This window comes from Sesamum indicum, linkage group LG4, assembly GCF_000512975.1.
Source record: "Sesamum indicum cultivar Zhongzhi No. 13 linkage group LG4, S_indicum_v1.0, whole genome shotgun sequence".
In the NCBI taxonomy this organism is placed as follows: domain Eukaryota; kingdom Viridiplantae; phylum Streptophyta; class Magnoliopsida; order Lamiales; family Pedaliaceae; genus Sesamum; species Sesamum indicum.
Window position 1 is genome coordinate 34,504 of NC_026148.1, and position 18,962 is coordinate 53,465.

At 35.4% G+C, this 18,962-nt stretch overlaps 2 long non-coding RNA genes across 24 annotated transcripts in view; both read right to left on the reverse strand.

The window, feature by feature from the left end:
* The window catches only part of LOC105159619, a 22,661-nt gene extending 12,109 nt beyond the window's left edge, over positions 1–10,552 (reverse strand). For 7 of the 23 annotated variants that reach the window (XR_002286932.1, XR_002286941.1, XR_002286934.1 and 4 more), the window contains exons 1-26: positions 10,473–10,552; positions 8,875–8,912; positions 8,668–8,793; positions 8,338–8,374; positions 8,163–8,261; positions 7,921–8,048; positions 7,558–7,603; positions 7,386–7,468; positions 6,608–6,721; positions 6,410–6,536; positions 6,202–6,332; positions 4,045–4,081; positions 3,870–3,968; positions 3,629–3,746; positions 3,499–3,537; positions 3,262–3,375; positions 3,132–3,170; positions 2,932–3,006; positions 2,283–2,853; positions 2,108–2,206; positions 1,870–1,987; positions 1,740–1,778; positions 1,507–1,616; positions 1,373–1,411; positions 215–289; positions 6–136 (exon numbers count right to left, since the gene is read on the reverse strand). This is a non-coding gene — a long non-coding RNA (uncharacterized LOC105159619). Of the gene's footprint in view, positions 1–5; positions 137–214; positions 290–1,372; positions 1,412–1,502; positions 1,617–1,739; positions 1,779–1,869; positions 1,988–2,107; positions 2,207–2,282; positions 2,854–2,931; positions 3,007–3,131; positions 3,171–3,261; positions 3,376–3,498; positions 3,538–3,628; positions 3,747–3,869; positions 3,969–4,044; positions 4,082–6,201; positions 6,333–6,409; positions 6,537–6,607; positions 6,722–7,385; positions 7,469–7,557; positions 7,604–7,920; positions 8,049–8,162; positions 8,262–8,337; positions 8,375–8,667; positions 8,794–8,874; positions 8,913–10,472 lie in introns of all 23 variants that reach the window. The other 16 variants (XR_002286950.1, XR_002286946.1, XR_002286948.1 and 13 more) reach the window with 16 other exon arrangements.
* LOC110011845 lies at positions 13,506–13,778 on the reverse strand. Its single transcript, XR_002286874.1, has 2 exons — positions 13,715–13,778; positions 13,506–13,626 (listed from the first exon to the last, which is right to left on the reverse strand). It is a non-coding gene; the product is annotated as an uncharacterized LOC110011845 (long non-coding RNA).

Genomic DNA, 18,962 nt, shown 5'->3' on the forward strand with positions numbered 1-18,962 from the left:
CATACCTTGTATGTCAACTGCCAAATTTATGTTACCTTGCTTGAGTCATTCACATTCAGCAAAGCGTTCGACTGAATGTTGATGTCGTGAACACACACGATCAATCTTGTCTTGGTCCTTTGGTAGGAGCACCCCTCTACAGGAACAAGATGTTGATCAAAATATAAGCCATGATTCAAAAAATTAAGCAATTATTAAACCACATGAAACGTACTCAAGATGCAACTATGTTCCTTGCTGTGATGGAAGTCCACGATTAGCACAAGCATTGGGTTATCCAACCTTTGAGCTGGTTTTGGATATGAAAACACATGCAATGCAAGTAATTTAACCAGCACACCGGATGGATTAGTGTAGATGCCAAATGAAAACCAATATACTGCTCACTAGGAAAGAACAACTATCTATACAAACCTGCATCAGCTGGTGTTGTTTCAGCTTGTATAGTGTATTCTGCATGACAAATTTACTCACCATGATAAGGTATTGTGTATCCATGATAGCTTTTGAATCAGCAGAGAAAGTAGACTCGAAGGAACATCACCTGCAATTGCCTCATGATGACAGCAGGTGTGCTAATTGATCAATACCAAGTAGTTGTCACTTGGAATTCAGATTCGTGACACGTAGCTTAAGACGCCCTTGCTTGGGCATTCTTGCATCTATTTGGATATGGAAACACATGCAATGCAAGTAATTTAACCAACACACCGGATGGATTAGTGTAGATGCCGAATGATAACCAATATACTGCTCACGAGGAAACAACAAGCGTCTATACAAACCTGCATCAGCCGGTCTTGTTTCAGGTTGTATAGTGTATTCTGCATGACAAATTGGCTCAGCACCAATAAATCTCCTGAATCAGTACCACATTCACCATCCTGCATCAAAAGACATCAATCGCACAAAATTAACCCAAAAAGAAATACATCAAGCATAACAACCAAAAAGAAAAAGTCATACCTTGTATGTCAACTGCCAAATTTATGTTACCTTGCTTGAGTCTTTCACATTCAGCAAAGCGTTTGACTGAATGTTGATGTCGTGAACACACACGATCAATCTTGTCTTGGTCCTTTGGTAGGAGCACCCCTCTACAGGAACAAGATATTGATCAAAATATAAGCCATGATTCAAAAAATTAAGCAATTAAACCACATGAAACGTACTCAAGATGCAACTATGTTCCTTGCTATGATGGAAGTCCACGATCACCACAAGCATTGGATTTTCCAACCTTTGAGCTGGTTTTGGATATGAAAACACATGTAATGCAAATAATTTAACCAGCACACCGAATGGATTAGTGTAGATGCCGAACGATAACCAATATACTGCTGACTAGGAAAGAAAAAGCATCTATACAAACCTGCATCAGCTGGTGTTGTTTCAGCTTGTATAGTGTATTCTGCATGAAAAATTGGCTCCCCATAATAAGGTACTGTGTATCCGTAATAACTTTTGAATCAGCAGAGAAAGTAGACTCAAAGGAACATCACCTACAATTGCCTGATGATGACAGCAGGTGAGCTAATTGATACCAAGTAGTTGTGACTTGGAATTCAAATTCCTGACACGTAGCTTAAGACACCCTTGCTTTGGCATTCTTGCATCTATTTGGATATGAAAACACATGCAATGCAAGTGATTTAACCAACACACCGGATGGATTAGTGTAGATGCCAAATGATAACCAATATACTGCTTACTAGGAAAGAGCAAGCATCTATACAAACCTGCATCAGCTCGTGTTGTTTCAGCTTGTATGGTGTATTCTGCATGACAAATTTGCTCACCATGATAAGGTATTGTGTATCCACGATAACTTTTGAATCAGCAGAGAAAGTAGACTCGAAGGAACATCACCTGCAATTGCCTAATGATGACAGCAGGTGTGCTAATTGATCAATACCAAGTAGTTGTGACTTGGAATTCAGATTCGTGACACGTAGCATAAGCCGCCCTTGCTCTGCCATTCTTGCATCTATTTGGATATGCAAACATATGCAATGCAAGTAATTTAACCATACCGGATGGATTAGTGTAGATGCCGAACGATAACCAATATACTTCTCACTAGTAAAGAACAAGCGTCTATACAAACCTGCATCAGCCGGTCTTGTTTCAGGTTGTATAGTGTATTCTGCATGACAAATTGGCTCAGCACCAATAAATCTCCTGAATCAGTACCACATTCACCATCCTGCATCACAAGGAAAATATTTTTCAATATTATTTCTATCTCAAAAATCCCATTGATTGTATGAATGAAGACATACTCTACTAACAGAGAGATGATGCCTCTTTTGGGGATGGCTGCAAGATAGGATGGCACATTAAAAAAATAACGTGTTAGCATCATGCTTCTAAATAAATGAACAATTGATTATTTGGAAAGGAGTAACCCACAATCATAGTGAATCAGAAGACAAACCACAATCACGTGTCAAATTACACTACAAAGAGCACAAATACAATGAAAACACAAAATAAATTACACAAACAAAGCAAACAACCCTACATCACAAAAATAATGAGAACACAAAAAACACAAACACGTAAATCATTCTGAATAAAACCCCAAAAATCACAAACCAATCACCACAAAACCACAGTCACTAACAGTGAAAAGACAAAAAGAATCAAAAGACATCAATCGCACAAAATTAACCCAAAAAGAAATACATCAAGCATAACAACCAAAAAGAAAAAGTCATACCTTGTATGTCAACTGCCAAATTTATGTTACCTTGCTTGAGTCATTCACATTCAGCAAAGCGTTCGACTGAATGTTGATGTCGTGAACACACACGATCAATCTTGTCTTGGTCCTTTGGTAGGAGCACCCCTCTACAGGAACAAGATGTTGATCAAAATATAAGCCATGATTCAAAAAATTAAGCAATTATTAAACCACATGAAACGTACTCAAGATGCAACTATGTTCCTTGCTGTGATGGAAGTCCACGATTAGCACAAGCATTGGGTTATCCAACCTTTGAGCTGGTTTTGGATATGAAAACACATGTAATGCAAGTAATTTAACCAGCACACCGAATGGATTAGTGAAGATGTCGAACGATAACCAATTTACTGCTGACTAGGAAAGAACAAGCATCTATACAAACCTGTATCAGCTGGTGTTGTTTCAGCTTGTATAGTGTATTCTGCATGAAAAATTGGCTCACCATAATAAGGTATTGTGTATCCATAATAACTTTTGAATCAGCAGAGAAAGTAGACTCAAAGGAACATCACCTACAATTGCCTGATGATGACAGCAGGTGAGCTAATTGATACCAAGTAGTTGTGACTTGGAATTCAAATTCCTGACACGTACCTTAAGACGCCCTTGCCTTGGCATTCTTGAATCTATTTGGATATGAAAACACATGCAATGCAAGTAATTTAACCAGCACACCGGATGGATTAGTGTAGATGCCAAATGATAACCAATATACTGCTCACTAGGAAAGAACAAGTATCTATACAAACCTGCATCAGCTGGTGTTGTTTCAGCTTGTATAGTGTATTCTGCATGACAAATTTGCTCACCATGATAAGGTATTGTGTATCCATGATAGCTTTTGAATCAGCAGAGAAAGTAGACTCGAAGGAACATCACCTGCAATTGCCTCATGATGACAGCAGGTGTGCTAATTGATCAATACCAAGTAGTTGTGACTTGGAATTCAGATTCGTGACACGTAGCTTAAGACGCCCTTGCTTGGGCATTCTTGCATCTATTTGGATATGGAAACACATGCAATGCAAGTAATTTAACCAACACACCGGATGGATTAGTGTAGATGCCGAACGATAACCAATATACTGCTCACGAGGAAACAACAAGCGTCTATACAAACCTGCATCAGCCGGTCTTGTTTCAGGTTGTATAGTGTATTCTGCATGACAAATTGGCTCAGCACCAATAAATCTCCTGAATCAGTACCACATTCACCATCCTGCATCACAAGGAAAATATTTTTCAATATTATTTCTATGTCAAAAATCCCATTGATTATATGAATAAAGACATACTCTACTAACAGAGAGATGATGCCTCTTTTGGGGATGGCTGCAAGATAGGATGGCACATTAAAAAAATAACGTGTTAGCATCATGCTTCTAAATAAATGAACAATTGATTATTCGGAAAGGAGTAACCCACAATCATAGTGAATCAGAACACAAACCACAATCACGTGTCAAATTACACTACAAAGAGCACAAATACAACGAAAACACAAAATAAATTACACAAACAAAGCAAACAACACAACTCAACATCACAAAAACAATGAGAACACAAAAAACAAAGCAAAAAGATCTTTGCGCCCTTACGCGCCAAACTTGGTGTCCTTGAGAGCAGCACTTACACAAGCGACCTATAGGGAAGAAAAAGCAACAAGGTCAACAATACATGAAACAAGGATGCAAGGAAAAAGAATTTGTGAAGCGAACTACTGTTGACCGTTTCGTTAAGATGGGCAGCAGCAAGCCCATGAAACTATAAAATTACGTTAACCACAATGCTCCTGCTTCAAACACTGCTACCAACATCGAAATACTTAGCTCCATGAAGCTACGTCTCAATAATAGCAAGGGGATGAAATCCCATTACAACAACTCAAAAGAATCAAACACCAAGAAAACTAAGTGAATATTAGAACTTTAATTGGACCAAATTAACCAAATAATATCAAGAATCACAACCAAATAGAAAAGTCCAAGAAACAGATTCAAATATCAAGCCAGTTGCAAGCAAACGCTCAATCACAAAACTAAGCTAAAATTCCGTTAGAACATCAAAATAATCAAACATCGAAAAAACTAACCAAACATTTAGAACATCAAAGACCAAATTAACCCAAAAGAAAAAATCAATAATCACACCACAAAAGAAACTGATTCAAATATCATATCACTTGCACCACAAACCCACAATCACAAAACTAATTACAAGACAAAATTAAAATAAAATTCCAAGAAACTAAAAATTCAAAAATCATAATCCACAAGAAACAATCAAGAATCACAAAAGGCATCCCACAATCACAAACTAATTAGAAACAAAAGATCGAATCCAACAAACAAGAACAAGCAAATAGGTCATCAAATTGCACCAAAACCAACAATAAGTCACACAACAATGCAAACCAACACAACACACAGTCACAAAAACAATCAAAACACAAAAAGCACAAACAACATAAAAAATGTGAATGAAAACCCACAAATCACACAACAATCACAAAAAACCCACAATCACGAACAATCAGAAGAAAAAAAGATCATAAGACATTAGTCACACAATTCAAGTAACTAAACAAGCCCACAACCAAGAACAATCGATCATAAGACATTAGTCACACAATTCAAGTAACTAAACAAGCCCACAACCAAGAACAATCAAACAATCAGAATACAAATTGTCACATAAACAATAAAAATCCCGAAATCACACAACACTCACAAAAAAACCCACAATAATAGTCAATCAGAAGACAAACCACAATCACAGGTCAAACCACAATCACAGGTCAAATTACACTACAAACAACACAAATACAATGAGAACACAAACACCACAATCACATAACCAACCAGAATACAATCCCACAAATCGCACAACAATCAATCAAAAAAAAAAAAAACCAACAATCACATAATTAATTACTGAAATTCCATTAGAACATCAAAAGATTCAAACACCCAGAAAACTAACCAAATATTGGAACATCAATCACACCAAATTCACCCAAAAAAAGTGAATAATCATGGCAACAAAGAAAGGTCCAAGAAACTATTTCAAATATCACACGAGTTGCACTAGCCCACAATCACAAAACTAATTACAAGACAAAATTAAAATAAATTCCAAGAAACTAGAAATTCAAGAATCATAACCCACAAAAACAATCGATAATCAAAAACAACACAATCAAATAAACAATCACAATAAAATCCCACAAATCACAAAACAATCAATCCAAAAAGTACCCACAATCACGAATAACTCATAAGACAAACACGTAAATCATTTTGAATAAAACCCCAAAAATCACAAATCAATCACAACAAACCCACAATCACTAACAGTGAAAAGACAAAAAGAATCAAAAAAGACATCAATCGCACAAAATTAACCCAAAAAGAAATACATCAAGCATAACAACCAAAAAGAAAAAGTCATACCTTGAATGTCAACTGCCAAATTTATGTTACCTTGCTTGAGTCATTCACATTCAGCAAAGCGTTTGACTGAATGTTGATGTCGTGAACACACACGATCAATCTTGTCTTGGTCCTTTGGTAGGAGCACCCCTCTACAGGAACAAGATATTGATCAAAATATAAGCCATGATTCAAAAAAATTAAGCAATTAAACCACATGAAAACATACTGAAGATGCAACTATGTTCCTTGCTATGATGGAAGTCCACGATCACCATAAGCATTGGAATCTCCAACCTTTGAGCTGGTTTTGGATGTTATGGTTGCTAAAATCAATCTACTCGATTCGACATTTTCTGCAAGCCAACAAGTAGCCATGAAATTCAGAAGATGTTACTTAACACCATGATTGAGAAAATATTGTTACCTAACACCATGCTTGATAAAACATTAGCAGCTCATGTCGCTTCATGCACCAGCATAAGTTCTTGGATTCAGAAGCTGGAATTAAAACTTGTAGAATTGGAACTTGTTGAAGAGCCTAATACCAGCACATCAACAATGGACTCTATTATGAAGCAGCCAGCAAATTTTGAATCTTAATTTAAGAGGCTTTTCACATAGTTCCCTAGAGCAATCATAGCATGATAATCATGTGTGCTAAATTTGGTTAGACACAACTTGCAAAATGGTAAGTAACTCTCTGTATTTGTTGTAACACCAGCTTAACTTTGAAACTTGTCTAGCATCACAAACATCCCACATTAGGACCCTAAGACTAAATCCAAGTTCCTCCCTTTGCACCATCTTTAAAGGAACCTTTACAGGTTGAAAAGCCAACTTAATATAAACTTTTCTGGTCTCCATCGCAGATTGCGCAAATGCAAGGTTTTGTTTCTGTGATTTCAATATTAATATGAAGTACTCTTGGAGTTCAATTAAATTACATTTTAGCTTCAGATTCTAATAACACACCAACCACTTCAAGATTTGGTCATTATGCCAGAGCTTCTCAAAGATATTCTTATTCTATATTTTCGGTTCAAATTATCCGCCAACGACTTTCATAACAAGCCAATAAAATTTCATGCAAGTTTTCAGCAAGCATACTGAATCATCACCAGCAGTGGTAGTGAAATGATAACAAGTGTAAAGCACACCAGGAAAAGATAGAGGAAAGAGCATGTAAAGTGAACCAGTATTACCAGTTCCCACATTATATTGTATAGCTTTTGGTTCATTACGAGTTGGCTCGGCAGCAGTAGATATCCTCGGACTAGTTTTAGATCTGTCATCCAGCAAAAACAAGTGAATTATCTTCTTAACTTCATTTGATCAATGATCCTATACCCATTGACTGTATAAATGCATACATACTCGGGTAAGAGAAAGGTGACTCTTATTAACATCCTTCTGTGGATGGCTGCAAGATATAATGGCACATTAAAGAACAGTTCAGCGTCTTGCTTCACTATAAATGAATAATTGATAGTCTTTCAAATTAAAAAAACCTTAAGCAAGAAAAAAGTTAGTGAAATGTTAAGTACGAGAAATCACAATAGTTGAGGAATACCCTAATTCCATACGAACTAGTCCAGCTTAATAACAATCATCTTCACTTATGTGAATTAAGACCTTGCCCTATTTCACCTCTCCATAAGACAGATGAACATGATAAGGTATTGTGTATCCATAATAACTTTTGAATCAGAAGAGAAAGTAGACTCAAAGAAACATCACCTGCAATTGCCTGATGATGACACATGATGACAGCAGGTGAGCTAATTGATCAATGCCAAGTAGTTGTGACTTGGAATATAGATTCCTGACACGTAGCTTAAGACGCCCTTGCTCTGGCGTTCTTGCATCTATTTGGATATGAAAACACATGCAATGCAAGTAATTTAACCAGCACAGAGGATGGATTAGTGAAGATGCTGAACGATAACCAATATACTGCTAGAACAAGCATCTAGACAAACCTGCATCGGCTGGTCTTGTTTCAGGTTGTATAGTGTATTCTGCATGACAACTTGGCTCAGCACCAACAAATCTCGTGAATCAGTACCACATTCACCATCCTGCATGACAAGGAAAATATTTTTCAATATTATTTCTATCTCCAAAATCCCATTGATTGTATGAATGAAGACATACTCTAGTAACAGAGAGATGATGCCTCTTTTGGGGATGGCTGCAAGATAGGACGACACATTAAAAAAATAACGTGTTAGCATCATGCTTCTAAATAAATGAACAATTGATTATTTGGAAAGGAGTAACCTAGAAATGTCATTGCAAAAGAGGATATTCGCAAATCATATGATGCAATTCACTAATTGCATGAAATAATCTGGCTTGTGGCATGTATGACCTTCCAACAGTCTACCAAACCATAGCACAAATGAACATCATAGGCATTTAGTGGAAGTTAATAGTAACTTTAAAACCAGTGCAAGGGAGACAGTAGGCTCAAGAGAACATCACCTGCAATTGCTTGAAGATGGCAGCATACGAGCTAATTGATGGACATCAAGGAGTTGTGAGTTGGAATTGGAATTCAAGTTCCTAACATAAAGCCTAAGAAGCTCCTGTAAGCTCCAGTTTGTCATCCTGCAAAAACAAGTGAATTATTTTGTTGAATTCATTTGATCAACGATCCTATACCCATTGACTGTATAAATGCATACATACTCGGGTAAGAGGAAGGTGACTCATCCTTCTGAGGATGGCTGCAAAATATAATGGCACATTAAAGAACAGTTCAGCATCTTGCTTCACTATAAGCAAAATATAATGGCACATTAAAGAACAGTTCAGCATCTTGCTTCACTATAAATGAGGAAGCTGTTACTCATGACAAATGGTATTAGCATGAAAGGAAAAACCATTAAAGCCAAAGCATGACAAGGTATGAGCATGAAAGAAGACAATCAGTAAAAGTCAAAGTAATTTCAGGTGCAACTTTGATCAATTGCAATTGCGTGACTGGAGGACGGAGCAAGTGTATGAATGTATGCATATTTGCCACATGAACATGAATCAGTATGAAAAAGATGAATAGCAACATGATATCCTTCCAAAGTGTTCGCACAGATTACATTCGAGTACCCTTTTTAATCATTCTCAACATTAAGAAATTGCCACTTTAACCATTAGTTGGAACCCTCCACAAAATATTAGTCATCCAACATATATATGGAAAAAGGATACCAACAATCAAGAAATTCAATAATCATGATTAGCAATCTGTGTGATTCAGAAACCTTACATCCTAAACCGAGAGAGAAAGAAACCAAGCCATAAAGAAAACCGAGAGAGGCGCAGGTTTGGGAACAACGGGCATGAGATGCAAGCACCGCCATGGCTGCAAAACCCCGTTGCATATATGACCCACAGAGAGGGTCGCATATGCCATCCGAATTTGCCCCGCCAAGTTACAGGCCAGATCTATCCCATGCCCAACCCAACTCATACCTTCATAAACGAATAGGTGACTTAATAAACCAAAGCTGGAGAAAGTAGTTGGTTGAACAAGTCAAGAGCCCAGGGAAAGTGCTCCATCATTTTTTTTTTTAACAAAAAAGGTGCACAAAAGTCGATGTGCAAGGATAGCCAACAAATTCAGAAGTTTAAGTTTGATAACAAAGGCCCATGGATGCACAAAGTATTCCTCACCACATTGTTTGAATATCTAGAATATGTTTGTGGAATGTAGATAAACTACAAGTGAAATTGAAACTGGAAAGCTTGTAAAGTAACAACCACAAATGCATGCATGCTAAGCAGGAAATTAGTAGTAGTGAATCACATGTATTGGGCATTTATACCTAGTTCAGATCGTGAATAAATAATGAAAAATATATTCTGGTTTTGCCACTAAACAATGTAAAAGAAGAACTGCAAATTAGCAATGATCCGAGAACAGTATCAATAACAAGAATAGTATCAGAAACTAAAGTAAAATCATTAATGGCTCTACATGAAACCAACAAGAAAACATAAACTTGTTGAATCTTTAGTTTAAGACTCTTTGTTTCTTGAAAATTCTTGACAAAAACATTAACTTCTTGAATTCAAGAATCCATGATTTCTTGACAGAAACCTTAAATTTCTTGAATCTTTTAATCAATTTCTTGAAATCCTTTAAAGAAAACTTAAAAGTTGTTGAATCTTTGATTTCAAAATACTTGAATTACTGCAAAATCTTGTTTCATATCACAGTTTTTTTGTCACTGGAAAAGCTAAATGATTGGTTCAAAAGAAAACAAAAGAAAGAGAAAAGAATATACCTGCCATGGAGCAACTGAGAACGATTGACTGAATTCCCTAGTCTTTTCATGTTCCTTTCTCCGAATGTTTCTCCTTCAATTCTTTGAGTAGATTAAAGAAGTGTTTAGGAGGCGGTATTTATAAGCGCAACTAAGCAAGAAGTTGCAACGGGTAGTTGGGTGAAAAGCGCTATAGCAACTTTAGAACAGTACTGAAAACGGCTCTTACGTTTTCTTCTTCTACTTCGTACTCTCAGAACAGTACCGCAAACGTTTTCCTATCATTTGTTGATTCCACAAAAAATCCTTATTATTATATTAATTTTAGTGTATTTATTTATTAATAATATTTTTATCTAACTTAATTTAATAAATATATTAATTGAAAACATTGAATTTGTACAATCTTGTAACAAATTTAATAAAATAGGTTCATTGAGTTCTAAAATTATTAATTAATTTTGTATGTACATCTGTTATTTAGATTTAATTAAAAATCCAAATATTTATCTATATATTTATATATCTTGTCTCCATTTTATAAATAAATACATACAAATATACTATTTTAAGAGTATGAGCATTTCATATTTATATTCCTTATAAACAAAAATATAGGTATACAAAAAGTCACTAAAACATTAAATTAGTATACCAATATAAATCTTATTTTTTTATAAATTTTATTTTATATGTAAAAATTAAATAAATAAAGAAAATAGAGACTAAATATATCCAATTAAATTCACGTGGGATTAATAATTATTCTATCTAATTTTTCAGCCAGATAAATAAGTTGATAATTAACACAAATGATCTAATACTTTTAACTAAAAATAATATAATCAGAAGAGCACAACAAAGATCATTACGATTCGACAATGTGTAATTTATTGAGGAGTACAAGTTTAATTAATTATGTTGAATAATTCATACTAAATTAATAACTTAGATGAAAAATTAGGTTTGAATAATTAATCTATATTTCATACACATGCGTCTCAATTTATGTAATATTTTAAAAGTTTTGAACCAGTAATTTGGAAGAATAATTATTTTTATGCCTGAATTCAATTCAAAATAAAAAAGATATATATGTTTCTAATCTTTTAATGAATCTTTATAAAGAAGTATTCTATTTTTGACATGAGATCAATGTACTTGGATATGTGGAAGATATGATGCATTTTCTCAAATTACTTTTATAATTTAAACTCTAAAATATGATAAAATTTGATTATATATATTTATTGCATGGGACAAAATCCAACAATTTCTTATATGTATTATAATACTTTATAATATTATGTCAAATATCAATCTAATTATTCTAAAGCAAAATGATTTTGATATAAAATAAAATATACGTAATACAAATTTTGAAAAGAATTGATCCCATAACTTTACTATCATAAATAAGTAATTTAATACGTGAATCAATTGGAAATGAATGTCATCTCTCTTGCATTAGATATATTACTCAGTGTTCTTTATTTTTAAACTTCTTGAATTGAAAAGAAATTTTATTTTCTTTTCATTTTACTAAGAAAAAAATCAAGAAATATATATATATATAGACAACTTCCAAAACGACATGTTTTAAAAAAATCTACAAGGATATAGAGGTTAATATTAAAAGCACTAAATGCGATGCACATGGCCCAATGAGGTTCATCCTTAATAAAGAGTTCAAGGCCACCCAACACTTTAATCGCGAGCCCAATAAGTCCCTCAAAGCAGGTATCCTCAAAGCCGTAGACTTCCAGGAGGTTAGGGCTCTCTAGTGGCTATGACTTATACCATTAGAATCCTCTACTCAAGGCGAACATATTGAACTTTCATTGACCGGAGAGACTGTGTTCCGAGCACGATCGTCAAAGCTTCTTGGCTTTGATTCATTGTCGTTCGGTTGAATTCCGACATGGGACGACCACCACTAGACTCGCCTCGACCTGAAGATTCGAATGATACCAATCTTGCTCATTTTTATCAAGTTTTTGCTGAGATCCAAAAATTTTAAATGTATTTCTATCGTAAATTTATCGCCGTCGATTCGCCGTTGTTTGGACGAATCATGGACTGAGACTACCACCGTTCCACTCTTCTCATCGAGACGATTCCAACGAGACTAAATTTGCCTATCTTTATCACCGTCGATGACTCGTCGACGTCAGAGAAGACGATGGAGAAGAATAAAAATTGTTTAATTTAACAAAATTTAAAAATAATAAAAAAATATTAAATGTTTAATTTAAGTATATATTAATAATTTAAATATAATATTTTATATAAGTTAAAAAACTGGTATAATTTTTAAGTATTTTTATATTTGTTTAGTATATTTTTATAAATAAATATTAAAATATATTTAAGTCTAAATTCGTTTCATTTGTTGGAACTACGACAAGAAAACTAACTTCATTACTTAAAATTCGAAGTACAATATTTTAGGGAAAATCAAAAGAGGAGAAGGATATATTGAGCTACTACTCGAGTTTTCTCCTATTGCAAGTGAATAGCCAAAAAATAATTTTTCACGCTACGTGAACTCTGAGTTACTCCTTCGTGGCTTGTTGATAGTTACTACTAATAGATAGTTAAATGAAGACAAAATGCTTAAGTGGCAAATTATGTAAATCTATAACATAACATATTAAGTCAGATCTGTTTAATTGTGTTCAAGTAAAATCAATTACACCTTCGATAAAACTAGGAGTTTATTCCTATAAACGAGTGATCTGTATTCTCAAAACAAATAATTCATATGGAATTTTTCACCAAATATTTCAAAATTGCATAATCTCAATGCATTATTCATCAAGAGTTTTGTACTTGCTCGGAATTTAATCAGACCTATTGCATATGACTAAAAATTTTCCCATTTTGGAGGAAAATAGGGTACACTTTCCCCAGAGGGACGCTTAATCTTTTAGCTTGTCCTACCTTTTATGCAAACTAATGTTGCCTATTTGATTATACAATCGCACGTGCACTATATGAAAAGTTAAATACGCAGTCAATCTGCTTCAATGGTAGTGCTTAAATATTTTTTCGTTCTACAACTTCTAGCAAAAATTCAAGTAAGCAAAATACAGAAAATTGTACTATTGAGACGTCCGCCTTAATTGCCTATAAAGTGTTCACAGCCTCGTAAATGATCGAGTATCCAACTCATCTGCAATATGAAAATAGTAAAATTAGATCCATACCCCCTGCCAAAGTAAACTGCAAGTGGCAACAATTCAAAGATTTCACAAGTTTACCTCCAATATTCTGGAATCAGTCAATCACCCGACACATAAGTTTTTTCTTCATAATAGTTTTTTTCACTTTGAGCCTTTTTGTCATTTCGTTTCTGTCAAACAGCAAAGCAGAGAGAGGTTCAGTCCAGTTTTATCTTAAACAAACTCAATGGAAATCCAATAGCAGACTCAGATGAGTATACAGAGTCTGGAATCTCAAATCATTCAATTGGCGTCATCTGTTAGTAAACTAGAGTCCCAAGGTAAATTACCTTCCCAATCTGTCATTAATCCTAAAAAGTTGCTAGTGCTATTGTTCTTCGTAGTGGAAAGGAGTTGTAGAAAAATATGGACGAAAATGGCCTTAAATGTGGGCACGCTCTAAAGAGAAAGTTAGAAAAATAGATTGAAGTCAAACCCAAAGAATACTATCCGAAGGTATCGGTGACTAGACCCCCCTTCCCGAAAAGATTCACCAAAGTCAAGAAGGAGGAAAAAGAAAAGGAGCTTTTTTAGACCTTTCGCAAGTGGAGGTAAACATTCCATTACTTGACGCTATCAAACAAATATGCTACGCAAAATTTTTCAAAGAACTGTGCACTAGTAACGAAAAGCTAAAAGGAAATGAACAAGTAAGTATGGGGGAGAATGTGTTTGCAATCCTCCAACAAAAACTACCTCCAAAGTGTAAGAACCCAAGTACATTTTCCATACCGTATAAAATTGGTTTGATTGGCATAAAGAGCCAACCACCTCAAGATGATTGGTTGCAATCAGCTCCATATATGTCAAACCAAACACAAAATTATTCTTCACAAGTATATCTTGACCTTGGTCTTGGTAATAATCAACCATATGTACCAGGATACAATATTTCACCAATTCCATTTTCATCGTTTAGTGCATATCGTGATAATGTGGAGTCTAGTTCTGCAATAACATCAAGTTGGTTCAGTGATGATGATAATGAGGCACAAAAAATGCAAAATATGGGCGAAAAAATAAGAAGACCTCGGTGTCAATGCCACAGACACAATTGTAGAACCGGTAGACATTTTTTATATTTGGAATTGTATAGTTTATTGTATTTTTTATAATTGTACAAAAGAATATACATTATTATATTTGTATACTTAATTATAATTTTTAAATTAATATAATTTTAATATTATGATTTTATGAATTTTAATATGTTGTTAAAAATTAATTTTATATAACTAATTTATAAAAAATTTAAAAATAAAAAATGAAAATTGACCGAGTCATGAAATCACGACACCAAGTCGTGGTTAGAAAACACGACATGGTCACTTTTCTTAAAAAAATAATTTTTAATTTCGAAACCGCGACTCATACTATTCAAATAAATTGTATTAATATAATTTTTTTCATTAATAAAAAAATAATTTACCCCACCAATGTGGGTGAATCTCCCTGGCTTACCAATTCATTAATTCGATATCGCTCTATTCAGTATCGGAAGACTTCTTGGGGCACATTTAGAGTGTGTTTTTTCAGTCTGGAGGCACATTGTGCGTACAACTATATTTGCAATTACGAGGAAGCTCTATGTCCTTAAACCTACTTTTAGAGCTCTTCAGCAGTGCAAAGGGGATCTTTCATTAAATATTAAGTTAGCAAGGAAATTCCTTGCTAATGCCGAGGAGCTCTTGGCTAGAAGCCGGCAGGACGAGCTTCTCCTACACTTGGGCATTGCTGCAAACTTGTCTATATGCTTGCCGTAAAACTAGAAGAAATCATACTACAACAGCGGGCTAAGATGCAGTGGATGAAAGGAGGAGATCAATGCTCCCGTATTTTCTTCAAAAAAGTGGTTGTCCGCTGAGCATCAAAGCGTATCTTTCAAATTAAGGACTTAGATGGGAATATGTTCACTAATCAAGATTATGTTATTACTGAATTTATTCGTTATTTTCAGCATTTGTTAGGTGGTGAACGACGGGATAAGATTGTAAACATTGCACATCTGCGGCCATAGGCGAGGCATGTGTTGACGATTGAGGAGGGTGATGAACTCACAACACACGTTACTCGAGATGAAGTGAAAGAAGTCATCTTTGACATTGAGGAAGACAAAGCACCAGGCCCAGATGGATATTCTGTAGGTTTCTATAAACCTACATAGCCTATGATGGGACAGAAAATAACGAATGCCGTCTTGAAATTCTTTCAACATGGGCGACTACTAAGACAAGTAAACACGACGATCATTTCCTTAATTCTCAAGGTACATAATACCTTGATTGTTGGTGATTTTCGTCCTATATCCTGTTGTAATATGTTGTATAAAGCAATTACTAAGATTCTAGTGAAACGCATTAGACTGGTGCTTAATAAATTGATTAGTCCTATGCAAAATACATTTGTACTGAGCCGCTCCATTGGGGACAATGTATTACTTGCTCAGGAACTATTCTCAGGGTATAACCAACAGCGCACTCTACCCCGGTGTGTGTTGAAGGTGGATCTGAGGAAGGCTTATGATATGGTGGAGTGGATTTCCTATTTGCGACATTGTAGCTTTTAATTTCCCAAAGAAATTCATTGGCTGGATCCGAGAGTGTGTCACCACCCCTTCTTTCTGGATTACTCTCAATTGGGGTATTCATGGTTTCTTTGCAGGGGCTAGAGGGCGGAGACAAGGTGATCCCATGTCTCCTTACTTCTTTCTTTTGGTTATGGAGGTGCTAGGACTTATCTATCAGTAAATAATAGAGCAAGATGGTGGATTCCTTTACCATTGGAGATGCGGTGAGATTGGGTTATTCCAACTCTTATTTGCTGGTGATTTGCTCCTATTTTGCCAAGCGGATGATGAATCCGTTCGGTTGTTCAAAGAGGGATTGGAGATGTTTGCTTCAATATCCGGGCTTCATACTAATGCTGCCAAGAGTCATATTATCTTCTCACGCTCTGCATATCCAATGCGAGATATCCTCCTTGGCATCCTTGGTCTTTAGGAGGGAACACTTCCCGTCATTTATTTAGGTTTGCCACTCACTTCGTCTAGGCTTACAATCACTGATTGTAAACCATTGTTGCTGAAAATAGATAAGCGACTACAAGGTTGGGACGCCCTTCAGTTGTCCTTTGCAGCAAGGATTCAATTGATAAAATCTTACTCACGGCTCTTCAGATCTACTGGGCTATGGCATTTATTTTGCCAAAAGGGATTATCAAGAAAATTGAGAAGCGGCTCCCCAACTTTCTATAGAAAGGAACATCGACCACTGGTTACCCTAAGGTTGCTTGGACACAAGTGCGTCGACCGATTGAGGAGGGTCGCCAAGGATTTAAGGAACTTACTAGACTTAACTTGGCCCTTATGACTTGACATATATGGAAGGTGGTCAATTCGAACCCTGACTCTATTTGGGTTTCGTAGATTAACTCGGTGTGACTGCCTAGTAAGTCTATATGGACGGTTGATGCTACATCAGGAGCTTGGAGTTGGATGAAGCTCCTTCGATTACGTAGTACGTTGCAGTCGCATATACATTATATGGTTGGAGATGGTGAGAGGACATCACTATGGCACGATCCATGGCATCCCCTGGGGCCGCTTATTCAGCATGTCCCTCGTGGGCCCTCACTTACTAGCACGAGCGGGGATGATTTACTTTGGTGGTCATCTAGGATGGGGACTGGTACTGGCCTAGGATGAGGAATGCTTCCATACTCGATGTCACACGGCTTTTACCTGCAATTAGAGGCGGTCGATATTCTATTTCCCTTAATGGCGGTTCTTATGCCAATAAAAGCGTTTATGATATTTTTTGATATTCGGACCCGAAGGTAGGGTGGTCTTCACTGCTTATGGTCCTTTCAAGATCCCCAGAACACTTTTATTCTATGGTTAACATTGCATGAGAGGCTCTCCACCATGGATCGGCCGTGGCTTCAGCATCTCCATGGTGAATGTGTATTATGTTCCAGTGGAGATTCACCAGCACCTGTTCTTTTGTTGCCCTTATGCTAGACAGTGTCTTCAATTATTGCAACGTGAGGTCTGCTTCTCTTGGACCACTAGAGGATGGACAATTGATGTATTGATTGCTGCACGAACATGGATGGGGAAACATGTTATCAATATTGCATATCGTAATCTTTTGGCATCCCTTGTGTATCATATTTGGCAAGAACGAAATCGACGGAGGTATCAACAGTTGGTTCGCGATGCAGTGTCCCTTACTCGGATTATTCTTAATGAGCTTAGACTCCGTATACTTAGTGTTGAATTACCTCATAGCATTAGTACTATCGCCTTGTATAGAGTATGGCGGATACCATGGCCTACTTAAATTGCTATTTGATTTGTACACTTTGTACTTTTCTTTTACTTAATGAAATTTACCATTACCTAAAGAAAAAGGACAAAATGCATTAAACCCCCCTGTATTTTAAAAAGTACGCAAAAAACACCCTCCTGTTTTCCGAATAGCCTAAAAACCCCTCATATTTTGTTTTAGTCAGCAAAAAAATCCCATTCTGTTAGCAATTAACGGGAAGTGGAAGAAACGCGAGGTCTACTACGTTCGATAGTCATTTTTTGCGATTTAGGTTTATATTTAATGATAATTTGGACTAAAAATACCCCTCTATGAGTCTATATGATATACAAAGGGCATTTTGGCTTGTTTTGTGTCTTCCTTTTGTCATTTCAAACCCTAAAAATAAGTATTAAATTTAAATTAAAATATTAAATTATATTAAATTTATTTAATTATTAAATCTAAAATTATTTTTAATTAATTAAAATATATATTTAATTACAATAATTATTATTAATTAGCCAAAAATATTTAATTATTATAATTATTTAAAATATTCTTAATTAACTAAAATATATTTTAATTAATATAATTAAAATTAGTTAAAAAATTTTAAAAAACAAAGAAAATCTAGTATTTCGCCCATTTTTTGTCGGAAACTTAGAAATAAGTTTCCGGCGCCGTTCGGACGAATTTTCGATGCCCAATGGTACCATTAGAATCCTCTCTTCAAGACGAACATTTTCATACATTCAATTTGAGTTTTCGTCGATCATAGAGAGTGGGCTCAAGCAACAATCGCCAAACATATTTGCCGTCGATTCGTTTCCGTCCGATCGAATCTCAGTCTCAAACTATCACCATCAGACTCGTCTCTTCAAGACGATTCTAACGAGACCGATCTCACTCAATTTGGTAAGAATTTATGGAGATATGATGATTTACCAAAATCTCATCGCCGGCTACGAGATTTTGGG